This window comes from Rhinolophus hipposideros (genome assembly GCF_964194185.1).
Source record: "Rhinolophus hipposideros genome assembly, chromosome: 20".
Lineage (NCBI taxonomy): Eukaryota > Metazoa > Chordata > Mammalia > Chiroptera > Rhinolophidae > Rhinolophus > Rhinolophus hipposideros.
Window position 1 is genome coordinate 17,263,761 of NC_138066.1, and position 18,819 is coordinate 17,282,579.

Genomic DNA, 18,819 nt, shown 5'->3' on the forward strand with positions numbered 1-18,819 from the left:
TGCTGAGAAAAGGTAGGGAGTTAAGTTTGATACCATAGGCTAGTGCCAGGTTATGGAAGATACAACCACCACAGAGTGGAAACTTGGCTGGATGACATAGGCACCAGTGCGCCACTATGGAGCTTAGTGGAGAGAGGAGTATTAGATTTGGAGCCAGAAGACTCAAGTTCTAATTCTGACTTTTCCGTTGACTAGCTATGTCACCTAGAGTAGATTGCTCAACTGCTTTGAACCTCAGTTTTTTCATCTGTAAAAATTGAGGAAATTTTCTATTTCATAGGTTTATTATGAAGATAATATTATATATGTATATATAAATTTCTTGACACAGGGCCTTGCACCTAGTAAATGTGCAATGAATTGACCTGTTTCTGTAGTTCTTAAAGGAGAAGAGCCAATATACGAAAGCAGTGGTGTGTGGAATAAGGGAGAATAGAAAGAAGTTAGAAGTTATAATTACCCCCACAGACATATGGTAAGGGTGTCTGTTAGGGTACTGGCAAAATAGAGTACATTTGAGGGGCATGAAAAGAATTCAGTTGGACTTGAAGTCTTCTTTAGGAGGAAATGTTTGGGCGGCCCTGTGATCTTTTATGAAGCAATTGTAATACCTTTGTGGGTTTTTTGGATTATATAGCTACTTTTGGAGATGAATTTGACCTAATTTCAGTTAAGGTATTTGAAACCCCCTAAGAATTCCTTATTTATGTTTTAAAAGAGGATGTTCGAAGTTTTGTCTGAATTACCCAGTTTTCAACATTTGTGAAAATAATGGCAAAACACAGGTATATTTGTTTGTGTTTGATGTCTTAGCAAATCAATTGGTGTGTGAGTTACCTTGAAAGGATTTAAGTTTTAGTTTCTATTTAATCCTTAAAAAAAATCGCCTTTATCAAGAAGGTTGGACTCTGAAGGCACTGACTCACAGTTCCCTTTTGCCATCAAGAGTACCTTTTAGGTCAGCTCTTCTAAACATTAGCTTCTTGAGTATTGTTTCATTATTTTAATATGGAAAACGCCATAGGATTGCTAAATGACTGGTGGAGGAGAGCTGTAACTGCTGTTGTGCTCGTGAGAATTTTTGTTCTAGTTCAGGAGAAGATGGGTGGCACTCACTTGCTAGGTAGTCTGACAGACTTTTGTGGGCAGAATTTAAAATAATTTTTCACATTTGATTCTTTTCATATGGAACCTAATAAAAGCTAGCCTAGGAGACACTGATGAAATTTCTCTGTAAATGCTGCTTCAGCCAGTCTTTGAATTTGGGTTAGGAAAAAAAAGAGCTGGTTTTAAAATGGGTATGCTTTTCAGCTCCTTTGCCATCTTCCAAAAAGACTGAGGTTATACATATGAAATGCTCTGAGCTCCACATAGGAAAGGTCTACTTAGTAAGAAGTATTTTGTTTCTGTTTTTAAAAAATTACAGTAGTAACTGGGGAACTAAGCAGGATTGTAGTGTGTAACATTAGTTGCTAGAACTCTGGGGACAAAAATGTCAGTATAGGTAATAGTTTGCCTTCCGCACCCCCATTTTGTTTGTCTTAAGTGAGATCCATGTATTGCTCCACCACTATGCCTAAGAAAATATCCTACAATCCTTAGCATATCCATCCCAGCAGTGTTATGTCCTTAATGTTGGCATTAGAAATTGAAGTGTTGATGCGGAGTCCTGGCAGTTGCTTTGAGTTTTTTCTAATATTAGGTGATGGCTTTAACAAGACTTAGATTTTGCTTTCTGATTTTACTGAAACCTGTTAAGGGAGTGGTTAGCTTGGGTTTAATTGGAAGTAGATGTCTAGTGGCTGAGCTAGGTTGGAACCAACTGTGTGTGTGTGTGTGTGTGTGCGCGCGCGCGCCCTTTGGTGTTTCTTTTTTGCAGGTGATTTGATGTATTCCCTCTTCTTCCACCACCAACTTTCAGGTACATACCTTTCCAATATGCACCCCACACCCCTTAATTTCTGAGTCTAGGGAAGCAGTTTCAAACGGTGGATTGATGTGTGCGGCTGATATAATATGCAAACCGAAATCTCTGCACGGTCGAGGGAGTGCAGTTGACTCTGAGAAAAGAAGGGCGAGGCAAAGAGGCCTGGGGAGCATTTTTACCGTCGGATATCTCTGCCAGTTGCTATTACTGTGGAAGTCTGAGGCACTCTGGGAGGTACTGCCTGGCAGGGGGTCATTCTTAATATCCAGGCAGAGTGGGCGGGGAGCGCGAGAAGAGGGGGCATCTGCTGGCCCAGCTGCGAGATGCTAGGCTCCCAGCTTTGGGGTGGGGGCCAGGAGGGATAGGGGCAGCTCTAACAAAGAGGAGCCGCGCGGGGGCCGGGGCCGCGGGAAGCCGGCCTATCCCGGGCTGCTGACCTCCCAGTGGGCCTCCCCAGTTGGCTGCTTGGCGAGTCGTTCTGCTGGCTCCCTGGCTTGCCATTGGCTGTGTGGACGGGGGGGAGGGGGGGTTCGCGGAGGGCCGGGATGGAGTTGAGGGGGCGGGGCTCGCTTCCGGCGGCGAAGGGGAGCGAGCGGCAGCCGGCTGGGGGAGGGGGTGTTGGCGCACCGCGGAGTGCTGCGCTCGGAGAGCCTGGCACCCGGAGCAGGCGCCTCCCCCTCCCCCTGCCAAGGCCGCTAGAAGCCCCTTCTCATCCATCCTTTCGGGGCGGGGGCGGGTCGCGGAGAGTGGAACTGCCCCGCGCGGGCGGGGCGGAGCCCGGAGCCCCACCGAGCTGCGGAGCGATCCTCGCCTCCCTTCCAGGGCTCAAGGTGTGTGTGGTGCTTTTTCTAACGCGAGCCCGACTTCAGCCGACTTAACCTTGAGGGGAAATGGAATGGGAAGTAAGAGCTCCACATCCCATCAATTTACTTTGATTTTCTAATTCTACCCTTAATGCTTTCCCTCCCTTCATCTCACCCCTGCAGCAGGGTAAGGAGATTCAGAACTCATCTCTTTTTACTGATGTGTCGATGTCGGTCGCGCCGTAACATGAACAGAGGAGAAAAGAGAAGCCCTTTCTTGGGAGGCATTTGATGCAGTAAAGCGCAAAACAAACAAACAGAAAACCATAGGAGTTGGTTTTTGGAACTGTACTGCATCCTTGTCCATTAAGGCTGTCTTCACCATTTTTCCTACTTGGGATTGCCTTAGTCAGCAAAAACAATCTAAAGGACGGAGGTGCTAGTGGAAAGGGGGAGAAATCCCGGCAAATGATGGTTTAAGGACATCTTGATAGTTGTTAGAGACTTAAGTCTCTTCCAGAGTACATTTTCACAGGCTTTGTGTAGTACTTAGCCCTGTTGGAGAAACCTAGCTAGAGCGACCAAACTTACCTTGTTACTGAAACTTAAACGTCTTATCTGTTTCTCCACCTGTGTATTCTATCCATAGGTTCTCAGAAGATTTAGTTTCAGTTGTCAAAAACCAAACTTAAAAAAAGAAATCCAGATGAATTTTGTTTAATTTGTTTGTTTTTTAACCCCTCTCCCCCTTAGGGATTTGGGTGGCTGTAATGTTACAATTTAAATTATATTTTTCTCTTTTGAATTCATTTGCTTCTACAACTTATACAGGTCCCTTCTTTCTGAAGGACACAGAGTTCATCTTCAGCCCAAATCAGGAACCTCTTTTATAGGTTTTTAATTGAGATGAAAGTTATCAATTGATGGAAAACCCAAAATTTGCGATGTTGGAAACAAAGGGTGTGTGTGTGTGACACATGTCGGTGTTGAATGGTAATATTCATGGTGAACTCGATTTAACTGGGCGTTTTCACCAAAGGTGTTTGGACCAGATTTGTGTTAATGTTGATTAGCTAGAATGCCAGAAGGGATCAATATCAATTTCTTGGCAGTACTTTGGTAAAAAAAATTTTTTTGAAGATCTAATTGGCTTTATTGTGCAATTCATGAATGGGGCAGTATTCCATTTAGCAACTAGAAGGACAGTTCTGGGCAAATAGTAATTGAAATGATTGAGAGATCCTTCTTGAAATCTAGGTTCAGTTTCCAGAGATTGTTCTCACAGAAGTTATGTTGAAGACAGAATTTATATGCTGGAGCTATTTGACAGTTTTAGCTGAATCAGTGTTTTTTTCTTTGCATTGATTTACAGGATCTCTAACCAATAAGGAGCAGTTTGGGGTGAAAGCAAGTGTTATAAAGGCTACGGATGATGGGATAGGAAACCATCTCAGTTATGGAAACTTATCAGGGATCAGAAAACTTACTATACTTTTAAAAAAAATTGTCAAGTAGACTAAGTATACAATTGTGCAAAAAAGTAGATTCACAGTAAGCCTTTGTTGGATTTTGGGTGTTTAGTTTATTACCCACTTATCCCTTAAAGGCTCCATGAATAATGTTTAAATGGAAAGGCAAAGAGGATACCCCCCCCCCCCATGTTGTTTCACCTAACTTGTTGCTGAGGATGAACTGTTAAAAATCACTGATTGAAGCTTTGACAGCTAGTGTACAAAATGAAGTGCAGTTTGATGGCTAAGCGATAGCAAGCTGAGGAAGTGATTAAAAAAAAAAAACCGCTTGATGACCATATTAAAGTATATATCATTCATGCTTCTACTCGAAAACAAGTTGTCCTCCTATTTGATACCGGAGGTGGTTTTTTCTTTGTCTACCCATGGGTGAGCAGTTAATACAGCTTTGTAGTTATTACACTTGGCTTACTTAATTTTTTTTATATTTCTCTTTCTTGACTGATGTTTGTAATCAGTATTTTGCATGGTGCACTGATTTCTCCAAAGAATTGTCCTCAGGAGACAAAAGGCTATGTATAGAACTAATCACAGGTGTATCTACGCTGATCTCCACATGTCATTTAAGGGGGATGGAAATCTTCAGATTTGGTCCCCTGCAAGGAAATTATATAAAGCTGTGACTTCCTGTGTCTCTTTAAGTTGAGGGGAGGTGGTGCTGCTGAGGTTAAAGTAGCTGATTGGATTTTATTTAGCAATTTGTTTTTATCCATCCATCCTGCTTATTTTTGTGAGCCACAGTTTAGCATGTATTAAGAAAAGGGCCCTATGTTCTCCCTAAGGGGACTCAAGCTCAACCCCCCATTCACATCAGAGGTATAAAACGATCCCCTTGAGAAGGTGAAGGGAAAGATTGGGCCCCTGGTGTGGTTTGATTCTCATAATAATCAGCTCGAATGTTGTAAGGTTCGGTTGGGAAAAGCTTGCTCAGGGTTAGAAATGTTAGAGGCAAAAGGACCTGGTAATGCTGCAATATGAGAGACTTATTTAGAGACAGTGAATGCATTTATAGGGAGATGTGGCTGGTGGTCGTTTTTAGCTATTCAGCTTTGTCATGTAGGTGTCCGAGACAATATTTTGTGTGTTTAAGCACACCTCTCTCTTCCAGGGGTTGACTCTTGGCAGCTAAATCTTCTGAGAAAGTTGTTTGCTGTGAGTCTGAATCCAGAGGTTAGAGGACTTGACTTGGTGTGGAGTCTGGTATCTGTTTACAACTCAGATAAGGATGTGGAGTTGGTTGCTGGTGAGTCACTGAACTCTTCCTAATGAATGGTTGCTAGGCAAAGTGCATCTCAGTCCGCTTAAGCCTCAATAGTTCACAGGTCTGCTCTTCATGAGGGCCCATGCTCCTTCTAATGATACTGCCCTTGGTCCTGTCAGATGCGCATATGTGTTGCCTAGTGGCTCAAAAGAGGGAGGGGGGCACTAGAACAACTTAGGGAGATCAATTCACCCATCTACTTACCTTTTAAGTAACATGGGTCCGCATTGTCATTAAGGTCTCTCCTGGGTCAAGTGATGGTGGAGGAGGGGATTGCTCTCCAATATTAAGATACCACTGTTTGATTATCTTCGGTTTGTAACTAGTAAGGCAGTGAACTAAAACATTCATTTTGGAAACAGGCCAATGATAACATTGCCCTTGGGCCTGAATGGATGGAAAAATAGGACAGAGTAAACAATTGAGGGCATAAATAATAAATCTGAGCCCTGGGAGAGGGAAGGAGATTATGCTCAGAGCTGTGCAATCTGGCATTGAAAGGGGAAAGAGTCCACTGAATTAATTACCCTCACTGTGTTTGATACTGCACTTAGTATGGGATTGTTAGTGTCACTCAAAACAGAGTTGCCTTTTAGATATAAATTTTCATCCCATCTTTCTGTTTATTTGGTTTGGTGTTTCAAAATCCAGGCCTTTGTTCGCTCCCCCCAACTTTGTTCTGTATGTTAGCATTCTATGAATACTGGGCAGTCCTTATATTTGGCCAGATTTTAAAATTTTGCTTACTTAGAAATTTAATTATCTGTCAATATATATGGTAATAGAAGAAAAAAAGAGAAAGTCTGAGCCTGATTTAAAGGAATTCTTTGGTGCCTTGAATACATACGTGTCATATTTTGAAATTAAATGTAGAGTTGTAGAGTATAACAGCTCACAAAACCTTAGGACTAGTTTCTTCAGCCCAAGAATCATTTCCAGTGTTAACATAAATATTTTTACTTTTGGATTAGTTTTCCATCCTGTGAATTAAGTAAGCAGTCTTTTAGTGGTCTCAGCTTTTCTCTGAGGTGGGAAAAACTAATGCCCTGAGAATGTCTAAATAACAGTGATTTGGTAGTAAAGCCAGACCCAGAGTCAAAGTCTCAGAATTCTTCCTTTCTCTGAATTTCTAATACATTTAATTCTTTTCTCCAATAACTCCTTTCAGGATCCCTATTTGAAATGATTTGAGATTTTCCTGTCTCTACCCTGAGAAGCTGTTTTTATTTCTCTAGTGATGAAAGGAATCCAAAGACCAAGACGTCATTATCAATCAAGAAGAGGAAGGTTCAGAATGAGGTGACATCAGGAGGAATAAAAGATAGAGATGTAAAGGAAAGGCCACATTGAAGTTTTACGATTGTTGGGTGCTGATGGATCCCAGGGAGGGAGCACTGGGTTGTTTCGATCAAATTTTCAGTCAAGGACTGAGTTTGTTATATTTCAGCCTTGCTGAAAAGTGTAGAGGGCATCTTTGCCAACATATGGGCAGAACTCTAGTTAAGGGTTCATTTTTGATCAGAGAATACAGAGGGTGCCAAAATGTATACACATTTTAAGAAAGGAAAAAGCTATTAATATATACCAATAACAAAAGATGAATACAAGTCTCGTTTGACTTCTGCAATTACAAGAGGTGCTTAGAACTAGTTACCATCAGCGTCCAGACATTTCTGATTACAGCGAACTTCTGCTTGAGCAACATTGACCAAAGTGTTAACGTCTCTTAAAATGTGTGTACATTTTTTTGGCACCTCCGATGCAATCAGTTCTTGATTATTCAGGCAGAAGGGCAAACAGGCAACGTATAGACAGGTAAAAGCTAAAGATATTCCTAGGCCACATTTTTAAGCAATTGCATTAACTTTCTCTATTTTTAACTGGGATTGTCTAGCTGAACAAACTGATTAGAGATTTGTTTTCTTCCTCTGTAGTCATTCAAGAGACCAGTAGGTAAGAGAGCCAGGAGTTTGGATTACACTTAGTTTCTTAGTCATCAAAATTAGTATATAAACTCAGTACTGGACCTAGAAAAGTTCAGCTCCATTTAGTAAGCTTGAGACAGTTTGTTTTATTTAGTATTTTAAGACTTGACCCCTGTTACCTAATTACACTGAGTTCCTGTGGAGAATTGAGATCTTCCAAGTGGTCAATCATAGATAAACTAGCTCTTGATACTGGCACGACCTTGTTCAGGCTTCTTCTGGCCCCACAGTACACGCAGATCCTTCATCATGTTGGGTGAGCTGTAGAAAGCCAAGCCAAAGAACTGTTACCAAAGCAAGTGCCTCTTCTAACGCTGGGCTGTATGTACTCTCATGATGAGCGCTGTTGGCCAAAATGAAATCTATTTGGAAGTCAGATTGTGATTGAAGAATGTTATGAGTTATAAATTGAAAGCTGAGGACTTAAGTGCTGTTTGGTGGGAAAATGTTACCTGTTTCTCCTTTCCCCTCCCCTCTCTTTTTTTTTAGTGGAAGACCAACCGAATATTACAGCAGTTTTAAAAGGCAAGGTTTCCATGACCAATTGCTAATTCTTTATACTCAGCAAAGTGATTTGGAGGATCAGTTGCTGATCTGAGTGAAAATTAGATTTTATGCCACTTGGAGAATCGAAATGATTTTAGACAACGTCTCTATTGCTTCGGAGGAGAAGCGTAAGCACTGTTAGTCATAACTTAATTTTTTTCTTTCGTTTCAAAAGCTGAAGTACTTGTACCACTTATCACTCATTATGTAAAGGCTAGGACTAATCTGTTTTAAAACAAAAGGGGTATCAAAGCGAAGTTAAAGGCAGTTTATCCAGGTCAGAGTATATATGAATGGAAAAGTGACGTTTCCTGGGTTCCTGAATGGGCCTTCTGTGTTACCCAGCTCTTTAGCTGGAAGTGGTTTTAGTATTGTGAAGACATGAATTTTGTAGCTGTGCAAAGTACTGGTTTGGCTTTTGCTTATCTTACTCTCCCAGAACCTCTTTCATTCAACAGAAAGTGGGACCAGTGGATTAATGAAGAATCCATATCATGGTTTTAACCTGTCCTGCCAGGTGTTACTGGGCATTCTCTTAAGTGCTTTACAGAAAATTGTAGTACTCAGGCTTCATTCGGTCCTTGTAAGATATGGTGCAATTGGAGTGATACTGTGTTAGAACATTTCCCCAGGGACAAAAGGAACCTTTCCTTTTAAGAAAAGTCCTTTGCCTGTTTCATAGTCCGAGGCAAAATTAAGTTAGTAAGTTGGAACAGGTTGCTTTTATAGCAAGCTGTATTTTAATTTTTGCCTCTTCTTCAAGCTGAAAAAACTATCCCACCCAGCTGAAATGTGACATTCTTATCGTTCGTGGTACGTTTGGGGGAGATTGTTCTTTAGTGTACCTAGAGGTAAGTGGCTGAGGCCATTTCAGCACATCGACTTTGTAGGTCTTTAAAATTCGGTTTTTACCAACTCCCTCCATCCCCCCACCTGTCCACATCTGCTCACCTCTCAGCTTCCCACGACTAGAAAGTACCATTGCTCAACCAGGGAAATGCTAGTCTTTATCCCAGTGAGAGTACCCAGCAGCGAGCTGTGGGTGTGTGCAAGCTGGCAGTACTTTGCTGCAGTATTACTTAGAGTATTTCTCTATTACAGAAGCAAGATTCCACGCTTGAGAACAAGTTCATCAGTTGCACTTTATGCAAGTGCCTAAGAGTTAAACTTGAAATAAGAGGGAGGAATATCTATATGAGTTTTAGTTAATCTCTTTTTAAAAAATCTGTTATGCAATTAAAAGCTGTACTGCTGTCTTACACTGAAACTAAGATAAACCATGAATAAACTAGTTTCTCAGTGAGGACCACTCTGACTGCCATTTCAAATTGCTTCCCCATCCAATGCTCCCCATCTTATGTGGCCTTATTTATTTTTTCATACTATTTATCATCTTCTAAGAGTCTATGTAACTTATCTATTCATCAGATTTGAATCTCCCGCTCTATCCCAGGTAAAAATGGAAGCACCACAAAGATAGGAGCTTTTGTCTGTTTTGTTCATTGCTGAGTCTCTAGCTCCTGGAGCAATGCTTTGCTTCACAGCAGATGTTCAGTAAATATTGGTATGAATTAATAGAGAGGTATTCTTTAATAGATACCTGGGGATTAGAATTGGAATGTATGGGAAGATTATTGTCTTCTTGGAGCTAGAACTAAATTAGGGATCAGATTACTTAACTAGTTTAACGGAAAGAATATGTGAAAAAAACTCAAGGAATTGGGATTAATTAGCCTATTTTAGAGGAATGACAGACATAGTATGCAAATATAAAGGAATATTATATAAAGATAGATGACTGGCTTTTATTCACCTTGGAGGGGACAAAAAATCAGGCTGAAGCTCCTGAACAGCTAAACTAATGTGTAAGACATGGAGAAGAATTCCCTGATTTTAAGAATAAATACTGGAACAGGTGACCAAAGAGAGATGGTTTCTCAGAATGGATTTTCAACTCTGGCACCATGTTGGAGGCAGTAGTGAGAAGAGAAGGAGCACAGAGCCAGGGGTTAGAAATCCTGATTGTATGTAGTCTAAGGGACTTGCTAGCTTTCCCTAGTTTACAGTGCAAATGAGACCAGCGCTACCTGCCCAGACTGGCTCTCACCGGGCATTTGAAAAGCTCAAGTGAGAATCAGTGTGAAAGCACTTTGAGAACTGTAAACATCTCTACAGGTGTAAGCAATTGTTAATGACTTGACACAACCACCTTTGTGATTTAGAACCACCTGAAAGTTGCATTTAGTAGTAATCTAGTCCAACTTGTTAGCTACTGAAAATAAACTTTTCCATCATCAATGAATGGTCATTGCTTTTGCTTCAGCATTTCTAGTGTGGTGCTATTGTTGAACAAGTTCAGATTGTTTTTGTTCACCTAAAATTGCTTTCTTCAGACTTTAATTTATTAACCTATTTTGATCTCTCGCGTTCAGAGGTAAACCTGCTCCCTCCTGTACATAATGGCCCCCTTACCTGCAGAGCAGTGGAGCCACTTAACTGACTTGCCTTGCAGTCTCCTGTTTGTCTCTCACACTTCCAGCAGATTATTTAAAATAGATACCTGTTCATGTTACTCTCCTTAAAACCTGTCCCTATCTTCCCGTGGCTTCAGGATAAAGTGTGACATTAGCGAATAATAGTTATAACCACCGTCGTTAAGCATAGGCTCTGTACCAGGCAGTTTATAATCTCATTTAATCATCACAATCGTTCTGTAAGATGTCGGGGCCATTCTTTTTGCTGATTTAATGTTAACATTGAGCTGTGACTCCAACCCAGCTTTATTCTTAATCTGTTGCTCTGTCCGTCTGGTTTGAAATAAAAGGCTCTTCATAATTGGGTGCATCAGGCTCAGCTCCAGGTTTAACATCAATACTCCCATACTCCACCACAGACCCATACTCCCATACTCACCATACTCCCATACACACAGACCACTTGTGGTTCCCCAAACGTGCCATTAATTTTACTATTGCGTGCCTTTTGTATGTTAGTTTTCTCTGCCTAGAGTAGCTTTACCCTTTTTTAAAAAAATAAATAAAGTTTATCGGGGTGACAATTGTTATTAAATATGTTACATTGGTTTCAGGTGTACAACAATCTATCTATCATATTGTGTGTTCACCACCCAGAGTCAATTCTCCTTCCATCACCATATATTTGATCCCCTTACCCTCATCTACCACCCCCCCTCCTTCCTTACCCTCTGGTAACCACTAAACTATTGTCTGTGTCTATGAGTTTTTGTTTCTTCATTTGTTTGTCTTGTTCCTTTGTTGTCTTCAGTTTTATACACCGCATATCAGTGAAATGATTCTCAACTTATCCTGTCTGACTTATTTCGCGTAGCATAATAATCTCAAGTTCTATCCATGTCGCAAATGGCACTATTTCATTTTATGGCAGATTAGTTGCTATTGTGTATATATACCACATCTTCTGTATTCGATCATCTATCAAAGGGCACTTTGGTGGTTTCCATGTCTTGGGCACTGTAAATAAAGCTGCAGTGAACATCGGAGCACTTATGTCTTTACGGAGAAATGTTTCCTTTTTTTTTTTTTTGGAGTAGATACCTAGGAGAGAAGGATTGCTGGGTCCTATTTTAATTCTATTGGTAATTTTTTGAGGAACGTCCACACTGCCTTCCATAACGGCTGCACCAGTCTGCATTCCCACCAACAGTGGATGAGGGTTCCTTTTTCTCCACAGCCTCTCCAACACTTGTTGCTATTTGTCTTGTTGATGATAGCCATTCTGACTGGGGTGAGGTCATATCTCATTGTAGTTTTTATTTGCATTTCTCTGATGATTAGTGATGTTGAGCATCTTTTCATATGTTTATTGGCCATCTCTATGTCCTTCTTGGAGGAATGTCTATTCAGGTCCTCTGCCCACTTTTAAATTGAATTATTTTTTTGTTGTTGAGTTGTATGAGTTTCTTATATATTTTGGGTATTAGCTGCTTATCGGAGGCGTTGTTTGCAAAAATCTCCCATTCAGTTGGTTGACTCTTTATTTTGTCGATGGTTTCTTTGCTGTACAGAAGCTTTTTAGTTTGATATAGAACCATTCATTTATTTTAGCTTTTACTTCCCTTGCCTTTGAAATCAAATTCATAAAATCCTCTTTGAACCCAAGGTCCATTAGTTTAGTACCTATGTTTTCTTCTATGCAGTTTATTGTTTGAGGTCTTTGATCCATTTTGAGTTAATTTTGGTACACGGTGACAGATAGCAGTCTAGTTTGATTCTTTTGCACGTGGCTTTCCAATTTGCCCAGCGCCATTTATTAAGAGGCTCTGTCTTTTCTCCGTTGTATGTGTTTGGCTTTGTTGAAAATTATCTGTCCATATTTATGTGGGCTTATTTCTGGGTTCTCAATTCTATTCCATTGGTCTGTGTGTCTTTTTCTGCCAATACCATACTGTTTTGATTATTGTTGCCCTATCCTTCTTAATCTGGTAAATTATTTTTTTTCTTTTATTGGGGAAGGAGAACAGGGCTTTATTGGGGAACACTGTGTACTTCCAGGACTTTTTTCCAAGTCAAGTTGTTGTCCTTTCAATCTTAGTTGTGGAAGGTGCCGTTCAGCTTCAAGTTGTTGTCCTTTCAGTCTTAGTTGTGGAGGGCGCAGCTCAGCTCCAGGTCCAGTTGTCATTGCTAGTTACAGGGGGCACTGCCCACCATCCCTTGTGGGAGTCGAACCAGCAACCTTGTGGTTGAAAGGATGCGCTCCAACCAACTGAGCCACCGGGCTGGCCCCAATCTGGTAAATTCTTGCTTGCCCTTCAGCGATCCATATTATTCTCCCTTCTTTCTCACTCTTCCCTGGAAGTATTAGTTTCATTATTTGGGTTTGCAAACAACTTTATTCACTTTTTTCTTTTTTAAATTGAGGTATAATTGACATACAACATCATACTAGCTTCAGGTGTACAACATAGTGGTTTGATATTTGTATATACTCATACTGCAAAATGGTCACCATAATAATCGCATTTCTCACCAGGGATTTTGTCTGTTGTATTTGTAGTCCCAATACATAGTACTGCCACAGTGCCTCGTGCGTCATAGGTGCTCAGTGAATGAATGAATGAATGAATGAATGATGTCCCTACTATGTGTTTTCTTTTTCAGGTTAAACTCTTGTTTTCCTTTACTATCCATAATACAGTTTCTAGATCCCTATTTTTTGCATCCTGACTGAGCTATTCCTAGGTTTTTCCATGTTTCACATCAGAAAGTGTTGTATTTTAATGACTAGAAGAAGTGAACTGCAACCTTCTAAAATAACTTTTACCGAAAAGTGTACCAAATGGGCAGGTGGTCCAGCTGCTTCTTTGGCAAAGGTTCTAGCCATCTTGCTAAATAATTTCTAGCCATCTTGCATTAATTTCTAGCCATCTTGCTAAAATAGAGCCCAAATCAGCTGAGAAAAAATAAGCAGAGGTAGCACTTTGTACCTGCTTTTTCTCTTTTACCTTCTGTCACCACAGCAGGGGACCTGCCTCCAGCCCACTTTACAGGTCACTGTTGATACGAAGACCACAAGACATTATTTTAGCTTTATTTATTTGTTTGTTTGTTTATTTATGTAACCACAAGACAGAGTGGTTTCTTAAGACTCCACAATACCCTTAGGAATCTTAGTCCCTTGGGCTGTAGACACAGTTGAAAAGCAGAAAGTCTGATATTAAATTCCAAGGGAAAGGGTACAGTTCCTGTCCAGAACTGAAGGTATGAGTAAGGCAGCAGGAATCTATCAACTCTAAAGTCCATTTGGAAGTGATTTTAATCTTTGCCATTGAAGCAGATCAACAGTTGCATTTGGTTGTCTAAAAATGAGATTATTCGGGATTCTCTTAGAAGAAAACAAATTAGTATAATTGTAGCTCCTGGCTTTGCTCCTGGTCTCTTCTTATTACCACATGCTAGTGGCACAGGGTACATCTAGAGCATAGTACTGGGGTACCGAGATCAGGCCACGTTACCTTACTGAAGGTGTCTGGGGGAAATGTAACAATTCTCAACAGTCCTCAGCCTTAATGGGCTTGGTGATTGGTAAAATTCATCTTTATCAAAGGAAGCACTGGTTAATGATTTTTCTCCTGGCCTAATATTCTGGGTATTAGCTGGAATTGCTGAATGATTTGCAGTAGGGAAACCATGAGAGCAATTTCTTGTTTGTCCACAAATTATCATTAGCCGTTTCATTTGCAGATTGAAGGAGCAGGAGGAGTCGGCTCTCTGCCAGTTGCAGCTTCCCTCCGATTAGGGCGTTAGTTCAATTATGTCCAATTAACTTTTATTGCAGATAGTGGTGATAATTACTTGCAAGTCAGTTTTTTGGCTGCAATTATCCCAAGGCTGAAGTATGAACTTGATGGATTTTAATAATGAGAATGATTCCTTTCAGTCCCTCCCTCCTCTGCGGTTATTTCCTTTTCCAGACCTCTTTTAGACAGGAGGTCAAAGAATTGTAAATTCATCTTCAATTAAAACATATTGTCCTCTTTTGAAGAGTTGTGTGGGATCATACTTTAAAAGAATCTATTAGGAGCAGCCTTAATGGCTTTTTATATTCTGAGATCATACCCTTGAGTTCATTGCTGCTTATCATAGGAGAATAGACTGAGATGGAACTGAATGTCATTCACAGCAATATGTGCTTTTTGTAAGATTATGGTAATTGGCAAGGTACAGTTTTGTCTTCTGCTTGCGTTTGAAGTTCTCTTCAAAGTGCAAAAAAAAATTTTTGTTTGGGGATACTTTTAAATCAGTAGGACACTGAGAATACATTTCTTTAGCTCTATAGGCATTTTAGTATGTTATTTTAATAGACAGTTACATATCTCTTTGGAAACAATCTCTGCTAGATGGAGAAAGAGGACAGGAAGAAGGGAAATAGTTTGTCTTCCTCTTTACTATTTCCCTTCAAACTTTCTCTTCAATATTGTTGTTTGATGGTTACCCTAAAAAGTAAATGAGCTTGTAACCAAAATCTTAGCCTCCTTAAAATGCAAAAGGTTGAAGTTGGTTTCAGCGGAGGCTCTTCCTAGATCTCCAGGTGACTTGCTGCTACTTTTATTTCGGATGCTGTTGCTCACCTTAATGTCCCTCTTTGTTGGGCTGTCTTCTTCCCAAGGCTCAGTGGACCCTATCCTGAAAAATATTCATGGATATGGCTTCTAAAAATGTGGTTGAGAATCAGTTGCCAAAGAGGATGGCAGTGCATGTTGAGAGCCTGTTTTTGTTAGCTTTTATTTAAAGGAAGGGAAGAACATTCATGGCTGCTTAGAGAAGGGCCGTATTACACTTCTTCCTCCTCCAAAGCTTCCCTGATCATGCTAAATAGGAAAGAAGAGGAGAGGAGGAGTGATAAACATCATCCTTTACTACTTCAAAGTTCTTCATTGATTGTTACTGAAAACCTTTCTGCTGTTGAATAACCAAGAGACCCTATTCGCCAGCTGCTGTTGGTGTGAAAGTGGAGAAGCTAGTTGTAGTTGGTACTTTTCAGGAAGTATGGAGATAAAGCTTATGATGTCATTTGAAACTGTATAGTGGGAGGAAAGAGTGTCAAAGTTCTGTTACTCTCAAGAAGACAAAACAAGGCTTTCCTTTAGCGCATAGGGGAGTTTGCGAGGCACTTGCCTGGGTTCAGGATGTGTGTTTAGAAGGAAGGGCCTTGAAAAATTCTTAATAAAATATGAACTTGATGGAGATGTTAGTGAATGTTCGGCCTGAAGAAAGGAGGGTCATCAATAGCACCTCCTTCAGGATAGACATTTCTTTTAAAACCTTTCTAAAGGTGAAATTCCCCACCTTTAGGGTAAGAGGGTTGCATGAGTGCTCCATAGTGGAAGCATTGCCAGAACAGAACGGAGGTTGGGAGAGAATTTGATGTATAGGCACTGGAGAAAATGTTATTCAGATAAGTGTTGAAAGAAATTGGAAGTAGATGAGGCAGAAAGATGCAGGAAACTTATTCCAGATGGCAGGAACCCTAATGCTGGCACTCACCAATTCAGAGATAAGTCACCTGCATGAAGATAAAACAAGAATGATTACCAACAGACCACACTGTCCGACTCTTCTTTCTGCATCCTCTCTCTCTCTTTCCAGACTTAAACACTACTACCTTGTTTTTTTTTCTGGGTAAAATTTTTGGAAACAGTCTCAAATTTATAGAAAAGTTGCAAGTACAGTACAAAGAACATTTTTCTTCCTTGAATCACTAGAGAGTAAGTTGCTGACCTGATGCTTCCTCCTTCCTGAGTACCTCGGTGTTTATCTTTTTTACAAACAAGGCCACTCTCCAACATTACCATAATACAACCATCAAAATCAGAAAGTTATCATGGATATATTACCATCATATAATTCTCAGAGCTCCCCTCGAGTGTTGCGCGTTGAACTAGTCGAGTCCTTCATTGCATTCGGATCCAGTTCTGAATCACACACGTTGCATTTGTTCGTTACGTCTCCTTGGTCTCCTTCAATCTGGAACAGTGCTTCAGGCCGCCTTTGACTTGCATGACCTTGACGCTGCAAAGTTCCTCAGTTTCCGATTGTCTGGTGGTTCCTCATGTTGAATGTTGGTTATGTGCCAGAGGAATGTCAGAGGAGTGATGCTGTGTTCTTCATTGCGTGATTTCAAGAGGGGTAGAATTTTTATTTGCCCCATGATTGGTAATGCTCGATCCCTTGATTGAGGTGCTAGGCATTTCCAGTGTAAAGTTTACTCTTTCTCCCTTTGTAATTAGTATTTTAGGAGGAGATTCGTTGCGCCTGTGTAAATATCCTGTTCCTCCAAAGCCTTTCAATGTATTTGTTTATTTGTATTAGTATGGACTCATGGTTTCCTGTTTTATTCAATAGGATATAATCTGTTACTATCATTGTTTGTTTGATGTTCAAATTATCCAGACTTTGCCACTAAATTAGGAAAAAATTACATAATTATATATTTGACCCTAAAGAGGCCCAAGTGATTTGCTGGCTTTTTAGTTCAAAGGATTGGCTGATACTCTCCAGACGAACATCTTATAAACAGTGGTGGAAAACAAGTTTACAATTCTTCTATTCCTGGTGCACGACTCCTTCACTCAGTATACCCATTCCTTGTTCTTAGTTTTTGCTGTGTAAACTTGTCTTTCTGGGATTTCCCTTACCAATTGAGTATGCTGTGGCTTCTCTGTCCTTTGCCATGTCACTGTTATTCTTTGAGCACTTCTTTCCTGCATAGTAAGATGTACCAGACTTATCTAGTACTTTCTCTGCCTCAGCCTTTTCTCCAAAGAGCCTTTGTTTCTGCTCGTGGAGAATTTCGTATTTAGAAGCCAAGATGTGAGTGGACCCTATTGGGGCTCATGTTATTGGACGACAAGCCAGCAACTGTCACCAAGATAATGCATTGGGAAAGTCGCCCCCAGAGGGGATGCTCTCCTCACTGCATTTGCATTCGGACTCCCCACATCAGCCCCCACCCCTCGTTCCTTTGTGAATACCTTCCTCACTGTGCTTGAGTACTTTCTATTTCTAATCCAATTGAAGTGATTTAACAGAGGTAAGTGGGTGAAAGCTGATAAGAATGCTCAGTTGGTGAGAGAGGCCCAGAGAGAGAAGTTTACAGAGTAGAAATTAGGACACGAGTGGGTACACTGAGTGAAAGAGGCATGTACCAAGAGTAGAAGAGTTGTGAACTTTTGTTTTCTGCCGCTGTCCATAAGTTGTTTATTTGAAGAGTGTTAGTCATTCTTCTGAGAGAAAGGAAGGCAAATCATTTGGACATTGTAGGGTTAAACCTAGTCTTTTTGAAACTCTTCACTAGAAATGTAAGCTATATAAGCTCAAGGCATTGTGCATAGAGAACTAGTTAGTTCTAAGAAGGTAGCAGACCAAATAAATAGATAGTGGATAAAGTAGATGCATGACCAAGGAAAAGTGTGAACTGTTTTCCCCTCACTTAATTGAAGACACCTTAGAGAGCAGAGGGATGCTTTCTGTCATAGACCCTGGTGGGCTCCCAGCTTCCAGAATCCCTCATAGTACAAGTGTCCAAATGGAAACTGTACTGACTTAGAAAATGTATGAGTTGAGAGTAGGTTCAGAGTTAGTCAGGGTTTACTTCTCATATTCAGAGAAGAGCATGAGATACTGTGTTTCCCTGAAAATAAAACCTAGCCGGACCATCAGCTCTAATGCATCTTTTGGAGCAAAAATTAATATAAGACCCCTTTAATATAAGATGGGGTAACATAACATAATAAAACCGGACATAACATAACATAACAACATAAAAGACCAGGTGTTGTATAATATAAGACTGGGTCTTATAGCAATTTTTGCTCCAAAAGAGGATTAGAGCTGATGGTCCGGCTAGGTCTTATTTTCCGGGAAACACAGTAGGAAGGCAAGAGTTTTCTGTGCCAGGATTTTTTGAGGACGAGAGATAACTCTGTTCGATCATTACTTGTATTATTCTCTGATATAGTTTCCTCAGTCTGAATTATACAGCTTTTCTGGGTGGCAGGGGGTGGTGGTGGTGCGACCACATGAACTTAAAGCTTTTCTTTGCCTTTGTGTAGTTAAACTTTCCCACCTTGGTTATAGTTGCTTGGTTATAGGTTACCTTAAAAGGATTTTCACTAAAAGCTGATTCCAAAGTGTTAGTCTAGCAAAGCACAAGTAGAGTTGTGTGCAAAGTGCTGACCCAGGACATGGAATTCCTTACATTTATAGGAAGTCAATAATTATAGTCG

The 18,819-nt window shown here is 40.4% G+C and overlaps 1 protein-coding gene across 7 annotated transcripts in view; it reads left to right on the plus strand.

Annotated features, from left to right (window-relative positions):
* FAM222B (family with sequence similarity 222 member B) overlaps positions 1–18,819 on the plus strand; it is a 53,464-nt gene that overhangs the window by 16,017 nt on the left and 18,628 nt on the right. The window contains exon 1 of one of the 7 annotated variants that reach the window (XM_081028118.1): positions 2,496–2,757. The exons of 2 other annotated variants lie outside the window; for them this stretch is intronic. The gene's annotated coding sequence lies outside the window, so the exon portion shown is untranslated. Of the gene's footprint in view, positions 1–2,495; positions 2,830–5,459; positions 5,506–8,046; positions 8,183–18,819 lie in introns of those variants that run through there. 4 more of the 7 variants (XM_081028115.1, XM_081028116.1, XM_081028112.1 and 1 more) reach the window with 4 other exon arrangements.